The sequence below is a fragment of the Gopherus evgoodei genome, chromosome 7 (genome assembly GCF_007399415.2).
Source record: "Gopherus evgoodei ecotype Sinaloan lineage chromosome 7, rGopEvg1_v1.p, whole genome shotgun sequence".
Classification (NCBI taxonomy): Eukaryota; Metazoa; Chordata; order Testudines; family Testudinidae; genus Gopherus; species Gopherus evgoodei.
Window position 1 is genome coordinate 56,158,459 of NC_044328.1, and position 16,314 is coordinate 56,174,772.

The 16,314-nt window shown below is 39.8% G+C and overlaps 1 long non-coding RNA gene across 2 annotated transcripts in view; it reads right to left on the bottom strand.

The window, feature by feature from the left end:
* LOC115655259 overlaps positions 1–16,314 on the bottom strand; it is a 386,865-nt gene that overhangs the window by 82,638 nt on the left and 287,913 nt on the right. The window lies entirely within an intron of this gene.

Here is a 16,314-nt window from a genome sequence, read left to right on the forward strand (position 1 = left end):
ATGCAGTAGTTCTTTGAAGTCCTAATAGTCATTGTTCTTAGGAATACTGCCTACTCTGTTTTCTAAATTACATTTTTATTCATTAAAAGTCAATTAGATATTGCAGTTCCCATTATTGCATTTCCAGCTCATCTGTCAGTGAGTTCCAGATAGTGGAAGCGGTTGGGATATCATGACGCTCTTTAGTTTTGATGGCTTTCCTGTCATCTATTTATCAAGAAAAAAATCTGTTAAGTAATTGTGGGTATCAGTAGTTGTCATTGTGGGTGTCAATAACTGTTTCCATATCATTTCACATCAATTCATGCAGTATCACTAAATCTGCAATGAGATGTGGAAATAATGTTTTAAATTATAAAATATAAAATTAAGCATTTGCAACAGCATTTCACTGTTTGTGAATCACTTTGTAATGAACATAATATTATTAATACCTAGATCTTCTATAATGCTTTTCACCGATCCAAGTGCTTTACAAAGGAGGTATCATGGGGAAACTGAGGCACGGGGAGGGAAGTGACTTGCCTTCGATCACTCAGCAGACCAATAGCAGAGTTGGGAACTGAACCCAGTACTCTTGATTCCCAGCCAAGGACCCTAACCACAAAGTGTCTTATATTCTTCTTGCTTATATAGTTTTTACATTGACGACTATGGAGTTACTCCAGATTTCCAATGGGGGAAGTACAGCTAGTTGAAAAAATGTATTTACTTTTAAAAATTTAGGAGAAAATATATTTTGTTTTGATGAAACTGGAAATTTCCCTCACTTGCTGCTTAGTCAAAAAGCCATTTTTGTTATATATAAATTACAAATATATGGTATATATTACTAATAACTTTTGATTAGTTCTAGGCATAAGCAAGAAGTGAATCAGACTCACTGATTCTGATTGTTCATATTAGGGTGACCAGATAGCAATGTGAACAATCAGAATGTGGGTGGAGGGTAATAGGCACCTGTATAAAACAAGGCCCCGAATATCAGGACTGTCCGTATAAAATTGGGACATCTGGTCACCCTAATTGATATTATTTTTCTTATTATTAAAAATAATGTCTGGCTGGGAGAACTACCATGGAAAAAGAACAGAGTTCCACACAGACTTACACTGAATGGGGGAAATGCCATTTTATCTATAAAAATAGGAGGACACATTCAGAGAAAACAACTTGAAATCACTTTCATCTGAGGACTAAAAGGATATTGGTTTCAAATTGTCAATCTTATTTTGATTCCAAGTAGGTGGACCAGCTGAGTTGTCTCCAGCTGACTGATTCCTACATGTTTTAGCAGTTGGAATTGTTTCATGCCTCTTAAGTAATTGGGAATTAGAATGATGAGTAAGTAAAGAATTGTCATAATACCTGCCTCTTTAAAACTGGGGGAATCTCTCTAAGGCTATTGATGTATGCGCTGAAAAAACAGATGCAAGTCAATGCAGGGTATTATAGATAGCCCAAAACAACTAAGATGGTCTATTAAATAACAATAATTATTAATGCTGAGAGTCAGGTTGGGCTAAAATGCTGAGACATCAAGTTAGCACTGAAATTAATAAGTAGCATTACTGAGACTAGAACTTATGAGTCTGGAAATCAGTTTCCATAGCAAGACGAAGGTGAGATTTTCTGAGCTCTTCTCACCTCTACTGAAAATGGACCTAGGCTGGGCTGGATTGGGCTGGGCTTCAGTCAGTCACTTCATCAAGGATCCTGACAAAGGACAACTAACTCTGAAGAGCTACTGAAAATCACAAACCTGGACTGAAGAGTGACAGCCATACTGTCCCCTTCACCATTTGAGGCAAAAGAAATAGAAACCTGTAGGCAGATGTGGACAGAGGGGAAGAGAAGAATGCTACATCATCACTCTTTTCATCCCATTCCAGAGAAGCCCCTCAGTCGGTTCAATCTCTGCAGCCGGGAGAAAGAGGGCAAAGGGGATTGCAACCCTTCAAAGCATCAGTTCTCCTCCAACCCCATGTTAATGAGGGATCTTTGGAATCTGATTTTAGAGGCTAAATACCTAGTGCTTCCACAGAAGTGTGTGTGGGGAGGAGGAATCCTGCCCCTAAAGGACAAAATGGAGGGAAGACTGCAAGCGCAAACTCACTCATGGTGCTTCCAGACCCTAAGAGGGCATAGCAAGCAGAAGGGACAACATGGTTCTCTGTTATGAACAACAAATATGTTGTGTGATCATGAACGTTAAGCAGAACCTTATGTAGGCAAGTGCATTTATGGATAAGTGCAATTAGCTATTCCTTGTAGGTAACCATATTCCTCTGATATGTTGGTCTAATGCCCTGCATGCTACAATATTTCTCCTTTTTTGGAAGTTGTTTTTTTTTTAAATCAGTCTTGTCCATAACATTAATTAATTGTCCTCTGAAAGATAGAAAATGTGGCAAAAGACCACCTTGGCTTAACCACGAGATCTTGCATGACCTACAAAATAAAAAGGAGTCATATAAAAAATGGAAACTAGGTCAGATTACAAAGGATGAATATAGGCAAACAACATAGGAATGCAGGGTCAAGATTAGAAAGGCAAAGGCACAAAATGAGCTCAAACTAGCTATGGGAATAAAGAGAAACAAGAAGACTTTTTATCAATACATTAGAAGCAAGAAGAAGATCAAGGACAGGGTAGGCCCACTGCTCAGTGAGGAGGGAGAAACAGTAACAGGAAACTTGGAAATGGCAGAGATGCTTAATGACTTCTTTGTTAAGGTCTTCACTGAGAAGTTTGAAGGAATGTCTAATAAAGTGAATGCTTATGGGAAGGGGGTAGGTTTAGAAGATAAAATAAAAAAAGAGCAAGTTAAAAATCACTTAGAAAAGTTAGATGCCTGCAAGTCACCAGGGCCTGATGAAATGCATCCTAGAATACTCAAGGAGTTAATAGAGGAGGCATCTGAGCCTCTAGCTATTATCTTTGGAAAGTCATGGGAGACGGGAGAGATTCCAGAAGACTGGAAAAGGGCAAATATAGTGCCCATCTATAAAAAGGGAAATAAAAACAACCCAGGAAACTACAGACCAGTTAGTTTAACTTCTGTGCCAGGGAAGATAATGGAGCAAGTAATTAAAGAAATCATCTGCAAACACTTGGAAGGTAGTAAGGTGATAGGGAATAGCCAGCATGGATTTGTAAAGAACAAATCGTGTCAAACCAATCTGATGGCTTTCTTTGATAGGATAACGAGTCTTGTGGATAAGGGAGAAGCGGTGGAAGTGGTATACCTAGACTTTAGTAAGGCATTTGATACGGTCTCGCATGATATCCTTATCGATAAACTAGGCAAATACAATATAGATGGGGCTACTATAAGGTGGGTGCATAACTGGCTGGATAACCGTACTCAGAGAGTAGTTATTAATGGCTCCCAATCCTGCTGGAAAGGTATAACAAGTGGGGTTCTGCAGGGGTCTGTTTTGGGACCAGCTCAATATCTTCATCAACGACTTAGATGTTGGCATAGAAAGTACACTTATTAAGCTTGCAGACGATACCAAACTGGGAGGGATTGCAACTGCTTTGGAGGACAGGGTCAAAATTCAAAATGATCTGGACAAATTGGAGAAATGGTCTGAGGTAAACCGGATGAAGTTCAATAAAGACAAATGCAAAGCGCTCCACTTAGGAAGGAACAATCAGTTTCACACATACAGAATGGGAAGAGACTGTCTAGGAAGGAGTATGGCAGAAAGAGATCTAGGGATCATAGTGGACCACAAGCTAAATATGAGTTAACAGTGTGATACTGTTGCAAAAAAAGCAAAAGTGATTCTGGGATGCATTAACAGGTGTGTTGTAAACAAGACACGAGAAGTCATTCTTCCGCTCTTCTCTGTGCTGGTTAGGCCTCAACTGGAGTATTGTGTCCAGTTCTGGGCACCGCATTTCAAGAAAGATGTGGAGAAATTGGAGAGGGTCCATAGAAGAGCAACAAGAATGATTAAAGGTCTTGAGAACATGACCTATGAAGGAAGGCTGAAAGAATTGGGTTTATTTAGTTTGGAAAAGAGAAGACTGAGAGGGGACATGATAACAGTTTTCAGGTATCTAAAAGGGTGTCATCAGGAGGAGGGAGAAAACTTGTTCACCTTAGCCTCTAATGATAGAACAAAAAGCAATGGGCTTAAACTGCAGCAAGGGAGATTTAGGTTGGACATTAGGAAAAAGTTCCTAACTGTCAGGGTAGTTAAACACCGGAATAGATTGCCTAGGGAGGTTGTGGAATCTGCATCTCTGGAGATATTTAAGAGTAGGTTAGATAAATGTCTATCAGGGATGGTCTAGATAGTATTTGGTCCTGCCATGAGGGCAGGGGACTGGACTCGATGACCTCTCGAGGTCTCTTCCAGTCCTAGAGTCTATGAATCTATGAAATTAAGCTGGCTTTGGATCTCTCTTCCACTTATACAGCATTTATACATTTACTGTTTTTTTTTTAGCTAAATCTATCTGAAAACCACCTTTTAATTCCCCCAAACATCTTCAAATAAAAGTTAAGAAACAATCACATTTTTCATCATTTTTGGAATCTGGCAGTCTTTGAACAGTTCCCTTATGACCTCTTTACGAGTGAATCTGGTAATGTCCCTAGCAAGTTGAATCAAGTCACTTTAGTTCCTGGAATATGTCTCCTGATTGGATTTCAATTTATAGGAATAAATTTTTTTGGAACTGTCAGGGTCTCCAGCTGGTTGCTGAATGCCACCTTCATGAGTTGCCCTGGCAGCACCTCCGTAGGACAGCATGAAATCAGCAGGGTTGTCAGTTGTTATTTGATCTGATTTATGGTGAATGATTTCCCAAGCTGCATCTCACTTAAGTGTTAACTTTCTGGTAGTGGCATCAGTAAGTTAGTTTCATAAGAAAACATGGTCTCATCTTCTTTCCTATGTTTATTATTATTTAAGTGCTGACAATATGCTTGGTATTGTACAACTCACAAAATGAAGGCAGTCCCTTCCTAGAGGAGCTTACAGCCTTGGTCCAATATGGAATGTGACATGGATTCCAAGGATTTTTTTTTAATTGTGAAGTTTTAATGACATATAGGGGATCAAATGCTGTTAGAGTTCACTAGTGGGGTAAGGAGGAGACCATTTGTGTAGCAACAGAGCAAGATTCCATACCTCGTGCTCAAGAGTGTGCTAGACTGGAGGATTTGCTAATGTCAAGCCAGCACATTACTGGCATCAGAGCGCTTGGTATCATGGCCAGGCATGTGTTTCTGCAGCAACATAATTGCAGCACATGCAAGCTGCAGGCACATCTTGCTCCTTCTTGCAGGTCCAGTAAGAGGTACCCAATGTAAATTCCCACTAGCAACTCTGACTGTCCTGAAGCTTCCTGAGCTGAAACTCTGTGACCCTCTCTCCAAGACTGGTCCATGTGTGTAACTGATAAGTAACACTTAGAATATACCCAGACTCAATGTCAGTGATCTCTCCTCCTAGCTAACCTGCAAGCCCTGGCCATCTGCAGAGGTGCAAGGTGGGTGTCAGAACGGGACACTGGGGTCAGACTTGGAGAAAACAGTATAATAATCAACTTGAATCTTTGCTAGAACTTGAAGCAAACTATTTTTAGGTTTAAAAATATTTCACTAATGACATCCTATTATTTTTAATTTCCATGTTCCCTCACACTTCTTATAGTCAGTTCTTTATCCAAAATGAATCTTTTGAGATTCACCCATTGTATTACAAGTTTAGGCCCTAATCCTGCAAGGACTGACCCCTACCCTCAAGCAGAACTCATTGCGGGAGTGGATCCTTAATCCTTTTATTCATGTGCTCCAAACTCCGGTGAGCACCACCTTTTCACTCATTCCCATCCGTAAAGGCCCTGTGTTTTGATGACTCTCTTGAACAGTTTACATTAAAATACACATGCCTACTGTCAGTTTAACAGAGATAATACCCAAGGTTAATTCCCAATCATCAGTATTTTAGTCTTAATATTTTCCCCACCAGGTTCTATTTTGAGGTGTTTAGTAGCATCTCCCAGCCTACAGTATTATTCAGCCTCTCATCATAGTGCTCAGGATTATGCACTGCAGTACAACAACATGTGCCCAGCTGGGACTCTTGCTGAGTGTCTCGCTCTAAATATTGGCTGCTCTCCCCTAGAGTACAAAGAAATGGCTTTAAATTCATTGGGGGGGGGGAATTGTATATCGCTGTAACCAGCTATATTTGCAAGTCAAGTGTGACTAGGTTACACACTTTATTACATTTTTTATCCCACAGACAACGTGGAGAATAAATAGGGGGATGTCCTTCAGCTTATATAGAATATAGAACTTGTGTGTTCTAGCGAGATCAGCTGTTACCTGAAGCTTTCTAATTTTATTCTGCATAATGACCTTATAGCAGAGGGAACAGGATCCACTCAGAATTCCTTGTAGTACCCTTACAGATTTCATTTGCTTGTAAATTTAGGCAAGCGGCAGATGTATTAGATGCCAAAATGTTCCAGGCCACTGCCTATCTGCTATACAATCAAAAGCACAAGCTCTGACACAGAAGTGTCCGTTTTTGCCTGTGTGGCTATAACTCCTCCAAATATACATACTGATTGATTTTTTTAAAATGACAAAAACAAACAGTGACTTTTCACTGTGCCATGGATAAAAGCCATGGATTGGGCAGGCCACGACATTCCTGCTCCTTCTGAGAATATATTTCACTGTTGCTAATTGGATTCATCACTCTTCTCAACGTGTTTGGATGAAATAGGCAGCTATTCAGGTTATGATATTTAGCTCCCTCTAAAGCCATCCTATCCAGCTACATCAGTGCCTTGTTTAAGATGGTCTTCCTCTTCCCCCTGCCTCACTCCAAGATACTTTTAGTGTCTAGTCTTTTTTCTAGGTATGGGGAAGCTGATTTGCACAGAGGGCAGGATAGATTAGCAAGATGCCTGTACACGGGCACAACAGAAGCCTCCCTATCCCCTTGTACAGTTGTACAAAGGCCTCCCCCAACAGCAGTTCCTGCACAAAGAGTCTGCTTGCTTCTGCTCCCCTGCCAAAAAGAGGGCAGGAGGAATCAGAGCTTTAGTCCTGCCCCTCGCTACCTCTGAGGGCTGGTTCACTGCAGAAGGCAACCAGCAAATGGCTGGGACTGATTGCTCACTTTGCAAAGAGTACTGCTGCAGAGGGATGGTGCCTGTCTGCCTCCCAATCTCTTTAGTGTTCCTCATGAGGGGTGTGGCTTCACATGTCCCCTCTGCAGGGCAACAGGATACATGCTGTGATCTAGCACCTATGGGATGAACAGCCAAAACGCTCACACAGAAGGTATTTCTAATTTGGATTGATAGATCCCACTCTTCCCCAGAGGCACCTTGAACTAATCTTCAAACCTGATTGTTGAAAGATTTTTATAGATTGGTTTCACTCTCTTTTCCATTTCAGGCACTGTAGGATCATTTGATTACATCATTCCTGCTTTTTGAGGCTCTCTTTCTGTTCACCATTGTACCCAATAAAGAGGCTGATACAATAGCAGCTGTAGTTGGACATACATCCCTTATCCAGGTCAGTGCCAACAGTGTGCCCATGAAATTGGCTGCCATACTAGCCACAAAATTGATTCGTTTCAGACATTTTAATTCCAAATTAAAGGATACAAAAGGCCATTACCACATGACTGTGTTGTCACCTTTAGATCCATCACTATGGATTTGACAATGCTGACTCTCTTTGCCATGCATCAACTCATAAATGTTATTTGCCGCATTTGACAGTCCTGTTCTTCCCTTTGTTTAATTCTATATTTCTAAATCCACAATTGGAGAGACACCATCCAACTATAGTTTGATTTCTCATGATTAGAGATTTTAATCTCGTCCACTCCTTCCTTTTTACTTAAATCTTTTGACCATGTTAGTATGTGGGAGTTTGTAACCTCCAGTTACATCTTGTCCATTAATTCCTAAAAGTCCTTGTATATTTGTTTAGTACTCTTTTCTTCATTATTTCTATTAACCTTAGCCCAAAAGGCTAATTTCATCCTTAAATTTATAGGCCTTTCTCTGACAGTTAACTGCTACCGGAGAAAGTGTCCTAATACTTGCACCACACGTGATCCACTAAGCTTGGGTTTGGTTCAGCTCTCATTTTTTAAGTGTTAGTTTAGAAGCTGAATTGAAGGTTGGCATCCATAATCTATAACTGGTCTTATTGGTGCCCTATACAACATCACCAGCATGTTCTTATCTGCACCCCTATTGTTTCCAGCAATACTTTTAAGCATATTCACCCTATCTTTACATTTAGACTTGATATCAGGTATATGACTATCATAACCTTAGTCCCAGATTTGGACCTTAGCGTCCAAAATATGGGGGTTAGCATGAAAACCTCCAAGCTTAGTCACCAGCTTGGACCTGGTACCTGCTGCCACCACCCAAAAAATTAGAGTGTTTTGGGGCACTCTGGTCCCACTGAAAAACCTTCCCTGGGGACCCCAAGACCCAAATCCCTTGAGTCTCACAACAAAGGGAAATAATCCTTTTTCCCTCCCCCCCCCCCAGGTGCTCCTGGAGAGATACACAGACACAAGCTCTGTGAATCCAAACAGAGTGACTCCCCCTCTCCGTTCCCGGTCCTGGAACAAAAAGGACTTTCCTATTCCCCCAGAGGGAATGCAAAATCAGGCTAGCCAATTCAACACACACCGATCTCTCCTGATTTCTTCCTCCCACCAATTCCCTGGTGAGTACAGACTCAATTTCCCTGAAGTAAAGAAAAACTCCAACAAGTCTTAAAAGAAAGCTTTATATAAAAAAGAAAGAAAAAATACAAATGGTCTCTCTGTATTAAGATGATACAATACAGGGTCAATTGCTTAAAAGAATATTGAATAAACAGCCTTATTCAAAAAGAATACAAATCAAAGCACTCCAGCACTTATATTCATGCAAATATCAAAGAAAAGAAACCATATAACTTACTATCTGATATCTTGGTCCTTACACTTAGAAACAGAAGATTAGAAAACAGAACTACTTCTCCAAAGCTCAGAGAAAGCAGACAGCCAGAAAACAAAAGACCTCAGACACACAATTCCCTCCACCCAAAGTTGAAAAAATCCGGTTTCCTGATTGGTCCTCTGGTCAGGTGCTCCAGGTGAAAGAGACATTAACCCTTAGCTATCTGTTTATGACAATGACCTTTCCAAATTAGTTTGTTATCAAACATAACTCTTAAGAATATCAAATGTTGAGCTACTTTAACTTTCTCTGCATAGAGATATAGGGTCCATTCTTCCACAATCTTCCTTTTTGTGAGAATCATTCCCTTTGTTTTAGCAAGTGAGAACTTAAAACCCCAAGTATTTCTGCATTCTGAAATCCCCAAGTGTCTCATTGGTTCTTTCCACAACTACCTTAAGTCTACTATGTTTGGCCCATATAGTACAGTCACCTGCAAATAGGGATAATACCTATTCCTGCCCGTACACTCTCCGGGAGTTCATTAATCATGGTATCAAACACTGGAGCACTGATAACACTCCCCTCTGGAGTGCTGTTAGTAAGTTTATAAATAATCAACAAAGCCATCCCCATCTTGACTTGTGGGTGAGAAACTTCAAACCAAACAAGAATATTCTTCCTCTTATTCCAGTAGCAGCTAGTTTATGCAACAAGCCTTCTTTCCATAGCATGTCATGTGCATTTTCAATGTCCAGAAAGACAGCTATCATAAACTCTTTTCCTCATACTTTTTTGCAGTTCCATTTCTAATCTTACAATATAATCAACTTTACATTTTCCTCTCTTGAAACTATTTTGCACACAGTTTATAATTTCATTTTTCCCAAGTATGTTACTAATCTCTCATTTATCATTCTCTCCATAATTTTGCCCACACACAATGTGTGGGCAGTAGGTCTCCATGCATCAGGTCTTGTGTGTAATTAGTCAGGTTTTCCTATCATTATAGCTGCCGCTTTCTTCCATTCTGCCAGTAGTATTCCTTTTCCCCATATATTATTATATATTGTCAATAAAACCCTGAAACTCCCTTCTGGCAGGTGCTTAATCAGTGTATTACATATGCTATCTTTACATGGTGCTGTACTTGTGTCTATAGCTTTTTTGAGTTCCCTTCTGCTGAAATTTTCATTCAGTACATCATCTTTATATTTTACCTGGCCATTTAGGAGCTCACATTTGTCTTCAGCAAACATTCTCTTTTGTTCACAAAACTCTTTACTTTGATTTGTATCATTACTAATCTTTTGGAATGCTTTCGCTAAAATATCCCCTTTTCCTTAAATTAGAGCTTTCAACTTGATCATTTACTGTAAGACCAGGTATAACTTGTTTTTACTCCATATCTTATTAATTCTTTTAACTTGTTTATGTATCTTGGAAACCTTGGAATCTTTGTTCATTTTCCCACAATGCTTTCTCCAACTCTCTTTTTTGGCCTTTTTAAATAAGTCTTTGGGCCAGCACTTTACCTCTTGTATACTTCATTAAGCCCTTGCTATTCATTGTACTTTTGCTTTCTTTAATGAGCAGCTTTACAATCTTCATTCCATCAGGGAACCAGATTTCTGAGATTGTGGCAATTCAATAGCTCACATATAGCTTAGTTGGCTGCTACTACAACTTTCTCTCTCTTTATTATCATGAAATTCCTCTAAATTATCACAGACAATTGGTACTTAGATACTTATCATACTTACTCTTAAAGAGTCCCCAATTTGCTTTTCTAAGTTTCCAGATACCGATTCCTTCAGTGTTTTTAACATTACATTAGCCTTGATAAGTAAGTAGCATAGGAAAGTGATCACTTTCTGTGCCATCTTCTTTATAGATTTCCCAGCTGCATATATTTGCTAAATTGCTGGTTGCAAGTCCCAGATCTAAACATGAAAAGGTTCCATCCACCAAACTAAACTAAGTAGGTGGTCCAGTATTTAGCAATACCAGATAGCACATGTTCCAGGCATTTGCTATTATAATCAGTTTCCCGCTTCCCCATAATGAATTATGGATATTACTGTCTCCACAAATAGTATATGGGCATTTAACACTCTTACTTAATGCTTCCAATTCTAGATTGCCGAGGTTTTTTTACATGTATTGTAACATTATGGATTTGTATAAAGGTATTCTTATTATTCTGTATAGGAATCTCAACAGTATTGTACTCAAAATTTAAGTTCTATATAGCTGTTTTGATGGAACTAAGACTTTCATTTAAAAATATACAGCCCCCTTTCTCCTCTTGTTATTTTTCTATCAGGTCTGATTACATCATATCATGGAAATCAGAACTAAAGTTTTCTTACTAATCATGTTTCTTGTACACATATGTCAGAATAGTTTTCCATTTCAAAAACAGTTTTCTTTAATATCAGACGATGTGTTAAACTATGTATGTTCCAGAAAAAAATGGTTAGAACCATGTTGTTAAAACTACATTATTACCTTCAATTAAAATATCATGAATGCAGTCTATTGATAGATACTGCCTATATGCACTTTTTGCCACTTTTGTTACAATTTGTATTCTTTCAGTCTTCTTGCCTGTTTGTAAAATGCAATTAATCACTTCTGTCATAAATGCTACAAATTTCTCTTTGCCTTCAGGCAGTACATCTTTTCTGCCCGGAACTGCATTTTGTTAGATCAGTAGCTTTCTCCCCTCACTAACGTTTTCCTCCTTCTCCACTTTGCACTGTGAATATCTTTTGGTACATTCTACATAGGATATTTTATGGATAGTTTTCGTTTTTGGCCTCTCTCTAGCTCATTCTGTCACCCTGCACCTTTTGCATGCAGCACTATGCTTAGCCCCACAATTTGTGCATTGCTGTTCTGTTCTTTCCATACAGTTCTCATATAAGTGTTCTCCTCCACATTTACCACACTTCATTTTGCCCTTACAGACAGCTGTCACGTGCCCAACCCTTTGACATTGATAATAAAAGGGCCAGGATATATGGTTTAACCCAGAAGAGCTGATATTCTATTTTATTGCACTTCAAAATGTGACTCCAACAGCTGTGGATCATTTGTGTTCTCTCCTGCTTCTGCTAATCAGTCACTTAAACAGCACTCAGTCTTCACCAAAAGCCTTTTTAATTTAATACTCAATCATGCTTACTGGAACCCCATAACATACCCCTCTTGCTTTTTGTCATATATTTAGATAGCTAGCAAATTACTTTTATTCTCCCTAAAAAAGTAGCTTTTAAAAGTTTCTCAGGCTGTTCCTTATGTGTCTATTCTACAGATATATCTCCACTCTGCATTCTTTTAGCTCTTAATATACCACTGTTACCTCACCTAATCCATTCTGCTGTTTTCAGTGGATTAACATCTCCAGTCTTTACATCTTCAGCTAGTAATATGACAATTAAAAGCTGCCATTCCTTTCCCATCTCTATCTGCTCCCTCTTCTTCAGATAGAAATTTTATTCTTTTCTTCTTTGTCCTAAACTGAAGCCATTCCTCATCCCTTACTTCTTCACCCTCATTTTCCAACATAACTTCCAGCCTCTCCCTCTCAGCCTGTAGTTCCAGCTCTGTTCAGTCAAGCCAGCCATTGCTCTAATCCAGTCTGCTCAGCCAGCTCAAGGGAGCCCTGCCCCCTTCTCCCTCTTTACACTTGGGTTTGTCCTCATTAACTACAGCAGCTGGGGGTGTCTCACCATAATTGACATTTCTTACAGCTATGCTTTGTAGACCCTATCACACTGGGCCTGGAATTGAATCTAGATTTCCTGAGTTCCACAGAACAGTGCATTACCTTTGGTGAACAGTGCCAGCTTATTTGATCCCTGTTGGTTTTGAGGAACACGCCCCCCCCCACTCCCAGGGGGGTTTCACCTATGAAAAGTGGCAGTGGCTTCCCCCTCAACAGAAGGGAGTGGCCACACAAATACCAAGATAAACTAAATGGCTGGGAAGAAATCAATCAAAAACAGCAGTGGGATGAGTTTAAAGGCTCAGAAGGAGGGATTTAGGATGGGGGCATTTGGTAGAGAACTCCAGACCCACTGCCTTGAGAAAGTGTCAAGGGAGTCAGTGAATGCCACTCACAAGTGGACTAAACATAAAAGTGTGATGGGTAGGCCCCATTGTCACAGACAGCTCCCCCTGAAGTTGGAGGGGGCCCTCTCCCCCCTCCAACTTCTCCCTCCGAGTCTGATGTGAGAGATGCCAGGTTGACAATCCTAGAGACTGAAAGCTTCTATTTATCCACAGCCTAATGTAATGAAAATTTCTGTGCACTGTCCTGTGTAAGGTGCTTCAACCTTAACCTTAGAAAGTCCACAATCTCCATGTACTTTAAATGGCTTCTCTGCTGAGACTCCTAATTAGTGCTACCTATTATGCTGACTTTTTGAGATATAGACACTTGTCCACTAGGAATGGGAGTGAAACCATCACCTCATTTCACATAAGCAGCTGAACCATCAGGAACTGGTTATAACTTTTCTAATTCATGAGCTGGATTTGAACCAGTGACATGAAGGTGAAAAGTTCCATATTCCATGTCTATTTCTCTGATTTCTCCATTTGCTCACACAATATTGTATATTCCCTGTGCTTGTGGAGACCATGCAGTATTTAGTATATGTCCCCATTACTTTGTGATCATAATGCATTACATGATCCTGCAGAAATAATGTAAACCTTTACCATACAAAAGATACAGTGCTTGTAAAATGCTTTTCTTATGGCATAAAAACATTACCCTGATATAATCATTCATAAAAATAATATACCCTATTGTAGCCAGGCTAATTTATATATGCTGCAGCTTATCTGAAACAATAGGTGCAGTGTAAATCTATGGGAATGCTATAAGCAAAGCTGTCACCCCAAAATTGGTAGGTCATTTCTTGACATTTTGTTTAAATCTCCTTCCAAGAAAAGAAATCATATGGGTCACAATAACATCAGTTTCAGCTTGTAGCATGGAACACTAACTACAATAATAGTACTCTTACTACATGGCTTTCCCCTGCTCCCATTACAGTCAATAGGAATTCGGCCACTGACTTCAAATAGAAGCAGAATCAGGAGCATAGATTTTGAAGAGAAGAAAAATTTCTCTCCAGGCACAGTTTCATGATACTGTAATTTATCCACCACCCCTTTTATGATCCATTGACAAAAAAGTGTATTTAACAGTAGGACTAGTCAAAGTTTTTCCGGTGGGTTTGTTTTTCAATGGGTTTTTGATTAAATGCATTTTTTCATGAAAAATATCCACTTAAAATTATTTTTAGCCAAATATTTTTCAATAAACCCCCAAATTCTCAGCTTTTTTTTGTCAAAAAGTAGGATTTTCCCACAAAATCTTTCACATTCCTAACAATCTGAGCAGCTCTAGTTAACAATTTTATTTATCAAAATTAAAGTAGACAGTGGTGTGAATGGATAGGTCATCATGTGGGCGTGAAAACTTTCATGAAGTATTGCTGATAGTGAAGTTTGTTTCTTAATCACAGTATTTATCCTTTATTTAACAGCTCGACACACACACATGCATATACACCATGCATGCACACATGCGCGTGCACACACACACACACACACACACCATGCACACATGCATTCCTCATGTGGCTGCAGGGGAACTATGCAGATTCATGCTAGCTCAGGATTTGGACCACAATGAAAATGTAAAAAGACATTGTCCAAAGGCCTCACTGGGGACAATGTTAGACAATCAGTTTGAATCTAAACTTCCTCATTGTAGCTCCTCTCATCCCCCTGTTCTTTTTCTTCTTTTTCTTCACCTCTTCCTCCTTCATACTGAGGCTGGCTTCTCTGATGCCAGAGAAGACGTATAGTAACTTTAGGGTTGGGGTCCCCTACTAGATGAGCTCTTCCATTGCTCACTCTCCTTCTCTATGCCTGTTAATATGGCATAGAAGACTTCCAGTGTCAAAGCACATGAGGAGAGAATGATCTGCAGAAGACCTACACTCAGCTGACCCCGATGTCACTGTACATCTTGAGGGTCCAGCCAGGAAATTAGCTTGTAAGTGGGAAAGAAGAATATCTATGATATACCACAATCTTCCCTCTTGATGAATGATGACCATGTGCCATGGCAGCCTCATGGCTGCGGTGCATCATGGAAGCACCCAAATTCCATTAAAAAGGGAGCGAGAAGAGATAGATAGGGCTAAACAGAGTTCAGGAGGGAGAGGATGCAACTAAAAACAGAAACAGGTCTTGGCTTGTTCCAGGAGCATTTAGTATCTGAGGGTGAACCATGGTAAGATGATTGAGGCAAACGGAGTTGTTCAGCTTCCCAGGCACTTAATACACACACTAATTAGAATGTAAATAATTAATAGTATTGTAACTAAGTGACTATAATTGGCAACCATGAAAGCCCAGAAAGTCTAGCAATGCTTGAATTACTTGTCTAAGGAACAACAGTAACCAACTTCCCCCACATGCAAACCCTAAATATACAAGGTCCATCCCCAACAGGATCTCATATAAAAAAGAAACAGAGCTGAACAGTAGGATAGTACAGCATAGAGAACAGCATATTATTAGGTGATCACACAGGCCTTGCTCATGAACATCTAAAGAGACATCTATCTGCAGCTCAAGGAAGCGTTAAGCATGAAATGGGGATAGTGCTGCCACCTGGTGCACATCAGTTGAATAGCATCGAATTGACGAGCGTTTTCTGATAAAGCAACATGTTAATAATGGTGAGAAAGACACTTCTAGCCATAGAGTGGAACAAGTTTTGAAGTGCACGAACTCTGCTTCATGAAGTGATGTCTTTATTTTAATAGTACAAATAGTTGGTGTACAGAGTAACAAGGCAGAGAGTTAATGAGCAAGTCAATAAGTGGTACAAAGCAGAGTCAGTTTGGTCAGGACGAGTCAAGTTAGCACGGGGATTACCAGGCAGAAGCTGGCTTGGTCAGTTAGTGAGAGTCAGGGCAGCAGGGGAATTGCTGAACAGCAAAGGCTTTGGTTACTATGACCAAAAAAAAAAAAAAAAAAAAGCACAATTCCACAAGGTGTTGGAACGTTCCACCATCACAGGGCAGACCTGAGGCTAGGAAAGCTCCTCTGCTCCCAAAGTTATTACTCCTCTCTGGTTCCTTCTTGGCTGAAGAAGATCATGACTATCTGGTCCAGGAAGGTGGATAGTGAGGGGAATGTAATTTTGCTTACAGACACTCCCCGAGTTACGCAAACCCAACTTACAAATCCACACTTACGGAAAAAGTTCTGTAAGCTAGAAAGCTTTTTTTTTTTTTCCCTCTCCCTATAATGGTTGG